Below are 6,173 nucleotides of genomic sequence, written 5' to 3' on the forward strand. Positions count from 1 at the left end.
ATCTTAAATATAAAATTGATTCAATCAAATAATATTTGAAAATTAATGTATACTTGATACCTCCCAAAACACTTTGAATGCTATGACTTGCTCCGCTTGTGATGACGTGTTATCTGTATTTGTTGGCACCCTAGAATGTGTTTTGCACCACTCAACCACATCATGAACATTATTAATGTGATATCCTTTATAGTCCATTTGATACTTTCTTAAGGAATGTTTGATACAAGCTCTTGCACCATCATGCTCACCCTTTCCATGTCCACTCTCAAAAAAACTCCAAATGTGTGGTATATTAAGGTATCGATGATATCTACATAATGCATAAAATGGTCTAGCTGATTTAAATTGTGTTGCACATCCATCTAACCATACAAAATATTTTTCCATTTTTATGCCCTTTTTTTTCAAATAATCAAAAAATGTCTTAAAACAATTTTCCACAAAATGTTTGTCATGTTCTTTGTCATCACTAATGTAAAAGTGATACTCTCTTTTTTATGACTCGTGCTTGATTTGTACTTTCCACACCATCCAAATCAATTTGTGCATGTTGATAAGACACTTGAACATAATAGTAACCTGCTCTGTATAGTAGTATTATGCTTGATGTTGTTTTTGAGAAATGAATGAGTAATTCTCTGCAAAGTCAACACAGATAAAATTGTCTCAAGTGAGAAAGTTTCTCTTAGTGTTTGAAACTATTATGCTTGTCACTTAGCAAAAAAAGTATGATGTATATATAGTTGAATTAATTTATGAAAATTTGACATAAATTCTCCAGCAGATATGTCATCCTCTATGTATTCTAACCTTGTTGATTCTTTTCCAACTTTTGTTTCTGACTTTATGTACTTATATCTCTTACATTTTACTATCCTCGTCCTATCAATATCTTCATCTCTCATAGGAAATTTGGTTAGGTTACCACATGTTTCACAAGTTCCTCTTATGCAATATATTTCACATATTGCACGATCATTTGGTTTGTCACATAAGATTGATGTTATGAATTGGCTCGATCATTTATGAAAAACATTTTGAGAACCACCACTTTCTTCTATCATCTTTTTGAACCATTGATAGTATAAATCAAATTCAACATGATATCAACAACATGTTTCAAAAGATCTATTTATCTTCACAAAATAGGGTTTCAATCTTTCAAACATTGTTAGTCCAATCTTTGTGTCAAGATTTAAATTACAAAATGAGAGATACAATTCATGCTGTGTGACATCCAACCAATGTTTTGTATGTTGAAGATACTCTTTAGGCCCAATCCTCTGCTTGATGATATCTCTTCTATTTGGTGAAGGACAAGTATTATCAATCCAAAATTGAATGACTAAGTTCTTAATTATTTCCACAATCTTATCAGATCGAGGAGCTCTACACATTAGTGCCCAGTTTCCTTCTAATGTACTATCATCCAAATTGTTTCTCCTTTTCAGATAATATAATATCATCTTTCAACTATACCCAATATGAGATGATAGTGAAGAGATTTGTCTTTTTTGCCATAATTTCTTATTTAAAATAGATGTTAGTATCACTCTTTGTGTAATGGATTTATCTACAGATCTAGATTTTTTCCCAATGGAGTGTAACCCTTCCTTAACACTTTCAACAATATCTTTTTCTAGTTTAGAAGTCTTCCTCTTTTTTACACGTGTATCTATACCCAATAGTTTCAATGGCTCTTTTAATTCATCTTTAAGAAGTGAAATTGGTAATAGTTGAGTTTTCTCCATTGTATCAAGATTCTCAAATTGTGCAATTATTTCTTTAAAACACCATAATTAAAATGTACCAAAATTCTAAATATATTCATAATTTAAAAACCATAATGTAATAAACCCTAATTCTAAATATTCATAATTTAAAAACTATAATCTAATAAGTTACCCTAATTGTAAATATTCATAATTTAAAAACCATAATGTAATAAACCCTAATTGTAAATATTCATAATTTAAAAACCATAATCTAATAAATCCTAATTGTAAATATTCATAATTTAAAAACCATTTAATCTAATAAACTCTAGTTGTAAATATTCATAATTTACAAACTATAATCTAATAAACCCTAATTGTAAATATTTATAATTTAAAAACCATAATGTAATAAAACCTAATTGTAAGTATTCGTAATTTAAAAACTATAATGTAATAAACCCTAAAATTGTAAATATTCATAATTTAAAAATCATAATCTAATAAACCCTAATAGGACTAAATATTCATAATTTAATAAAACCTAATGCTAAATATTCATAATTCAATAAACCCTTAATATTAAGTTAATAGTAACCCTAACTGTATATTTACCATATTCCTAATTGGATAAACCCTAATCCTAACTATATACATAATAAAAAAGTCTATAATACAATTGCACACTATATGAACTAAATATGCATTGGAAAAAATATATTGCACATGTACATACCTTGCCTCCTATAATATCATGCTAAAGTTTTTCTACAATTTTCTTCTTCTTGTTTATTAGTTCTTCTTCGTGAATATTTACTCACCCTTTTACCTTTATTTCCCATGTCGCAAATTATTTTTCCAAAATTCGAAAACAAAAGTTGCAAAATATTTCCTCCCTCCTAATTGAAGTGCAAATAATTTGAGTAGATTTGAATGTTAGAATTGAAAAAGAAAAATATTATTTATATGATAGTTTCTATTTTTTTTTAAAAGCCCTTAGGGTTGACTCTGTTTCGATCGAAACTAGAGCCGCCCCCATTAACCCACATGGTTAAAGTTTCTAGTTTCAATAAAAACTAGAAACATTAGTTTCTATCAAAACTAATAATTTTGGTTTTTTTGAATTGGGAGAAGGTTTACTATGATTTCATGGCTTCCAAGCTCCATTACCAGGTTCAGATGGAGCATTAAAGTCATGTCCTTTTGCATGATAGAAGTACTTTGAATGAACTTTCTAATTACTGAATTTGCTACATTTTGAATTTTAATTAGATATACGTTTTTGCACGTGAATTGAACAGAGGTTTGTTATAAAAAATAAACCAATCTATTGGACGCTCATAGAAAAATAGTAACTAAGATATTTTAAAAAATTGAAAAAACTACGTCTTCATATTCGAGTCCTCTTTCAATCAAAAAAAAAATTGAAATTGCATAAATATATAATAAGTTACATGTGTCGAAAGTAATGTATGCCCAAATTTGTGTTAGGTCAATTTTAAACTCTAATAAAATATGAAATACTAAGGATAAAGACATCAAATCACCTCCATGGTTTTGATATGGATGTTAAACAAACTAAATTCGAAAGAATCGCATTGATATCTATTGTAGAAAAAAAAGTTATGTGTGTCAAAAACAATGCCACTTTTTTAAAAATCAAGTTTTTGATAACATACCAATTTTCGTGGTAGAAAAAATAATTTAATCAAATCAATTAAAAAAAAATTAAATATATTTGGATTCTACACAGAAAATACTAAAAGACTCTAATTTACTTCATCTTCAAATTCCTAACTATCAAATGGAAATTTACATCTGAAAGTGAAAGTTTTCTTGAAATTTCACAGTTCAGTGTTAGTTTAAACAAAAAAGTGTAACCCATTATTGTGGGTTCACCCTCATATGAAGATTGCAATCATCCCCATTTATAGCATGCCTTGTTTCCATCTTTCAATTAGAGCATGTAGTTATTTGGATGAATATTGAAGAACTTTTTATGGGAGAGTTCCAAAGAGGATAAGAAGATTTCCTTGTTAAGTTGGTATAAAGAATGTTTATTAAAGGAAGAAGGAGATGTTGGCCTAAGAAAGATGAATCTTCATAATTTGGCTCTTGGGGCAAAACTAGATTGGAGGCTATACAAATTTTCCCATAAACCTTGGTGCAGAATAATGAGAAGTAAGTATATGGACTTTGATGATCCAAAAAGGATTTTCACATTAGCTGATGCTAGTTCCAAATTAGTGGTTTGGAATTTTATTTGGGAAATTCATGGACTTATTGTCAACCATCTCTCTTGGAGAATTGGAGATGGTAGAAAATCTAATTTTTTTCAAGACTAGTGGAATGGAGAGAAAGCCATTAAGGATTTGATTGAGGAGGAGTGGATCTATCAAATTGAAGTAAGCATGGGTGCCTATGTGGCCAATTATATGGAGGAGCTTAGATCTCTTTCTTCTTGGATGGTTTGGAAGGAAATTGAGGCATGTTGTAAAAGACTTGAAGAAATTCTAAGTAAAAGATGGGTGGTGGCTTTGAATGTCCCAAATTCTATTATATGGTGTGCAATCAAGATAGAGGATTACAAAGTCAACTTGGGTTATGTCATTTAGAGAAGAAAGGAGGGGGATAAGATTTGGTCATCCATCCTTTGTTGGAACAAAAGGATATTGTCAAAAGAAGAGTCACACCTCTAAACTGCCCTGGATTAGAGAATTCTTACCAGAGACATACTTAAGGCTATAGGTATAACAGGAGATAGCATGTGTCCTTTTTGCAAGAATGAAGAAGAGTCGAAAAACCACTTGTTATTTTGGTGTTCAATTACCAAGGAATTTTGGGATTGGTTATTGGATATTTTGAGTTGGAGCACAATGAGAAATGAAAGCCTCCTTTAATTCTTGTTGTCCTGGCCAATAATAGGTAGGAAGATAGGTAGGATGTCCAAGATGGGGGACCTATGGCTAGTGACTTCATCAATGATAGTGTGGCACATATGGAGGAAGAAAATTTAGAGAGTATTTTAAGATTAAATCTAAACTATTGGAGTGAATATTAGCATAACTAAAATGAGTGATTAAGGAAGTTGTGATTGGTAAGTTTGTAGGAAAAAACATTGAGGTATACTCTAATTGGGATAGAACTATGGAACATAAATGAGAGCTCCTGGTAGTGAGACCATGGAATCTACAATTGTAGAAGAAAATGAGGAGGGGAAATCATTGGTTGATTCCTCCAAAAGGTTGGTACACATTGAACTTCGATGGAGCTAGTAGAGAGAATCTAGGTTCGGTGGGTTTTGGGGCCATTTTGAGAGATGTAGATGAAAAAGAGATTTTTCTAGTTTCAGGATTTCTAGGTAGAGTGTCAAATAATGTAGTAGAGATTAGGGCATTGGAAGCTGGATTGGAGAAATGTGTTAGATTGGGGATGGATTGGATCATTATGGAGAGGGATTATTTGGTTATCATTAATGGGTTATTATATTATTGGTGGTTCAAAATTTCTTAAATATTATCTTGCGGTTTAGTTTGGTGCACACGTTTAGAGATTTAGTTTGGTGCACATGTTTAGAGAAGGGAATCAAGTAGCAAATTTTCTAGCCAACCTAGGGGTTGATAATGAAGAGATTGGTGCATGAGTTTGATCATCCTCAGCAAAAAATATTTGTTGAGATTATTAGACGAGATAGAGAGACAACTCCAAGTGATGGGATTAGATAAGACAGAGTTTTATCTAGAATAAAAAGGAGGGTACTAGTAATGTCAGGATGTTGTTTTTGAGATTTTCTAGGAGGGAGAGTTCATTCAAGAATCTAGCAGATCTAAGTGGAAGTACATTAATAACAAGTTGGGATAGATAGTCTGATCTATAAAAGAAGAGTCTAGATCCATTAGTTTCCATGTATAACAAAGTTAAACAGAGCTCTTCACTGAGAATCATGGTTGAGAAGCTAAGAAGCTAGATGGCAGAGTTGTTTAGGGTGAGGTACAAATGCTAAGAGATGGAGATTTTGGAAGAGGTTCCAATAGATCAAGAGGCCCGATTGGGTAGGGTAGATTATGGGTGTTGACTTGTGGAATAGAGGACACATGCTCAATGGGGTTTTGATGGAGAGCTTTTTTAACCAATTGTGCAAGTTATGGGTTATGCAATTTTGCCTGATGGCATAATTAGGAGGATGGTGAGAGACGATCTCACTAAGAATGTGCTCACACCTATGGATGTCATTGTGGTGAACCTAAATGATGGAAGCAAATTGGAGTTTCCTAGTTCTTGCATGCTGAAGCAAGAAGAAAAATATGAAGAAATCTTGGAAACTCTTCAAGGTAGGCATCATGAAAGAAGTATGGATAATTTTGAGCAGTACGTTAGGGAGAACATTGAGTTGATGCCTAAAGAAGTTGTGGAGAGGGTTGTGGAGATTGGTAATGCCATCTCATATCTATATAA

The sequence above is a fragment of the Cupressus sempervirens genome, chromosome 3 (assembly GCF_028749045.1).
Source record: "Cupressus sempervirens isolate cs-2001-9-10 chromosome 3, ASM2874904v1, whole genome shotgun sequence".
Classification (NCBI taxonomy): domain Eukaryota; kingdom Viridiplantae; phylum Streptophyta; class Pinopsida; order Cupressales; family Cupressaceae; genus Cupressus; species Cupressus sempervirens.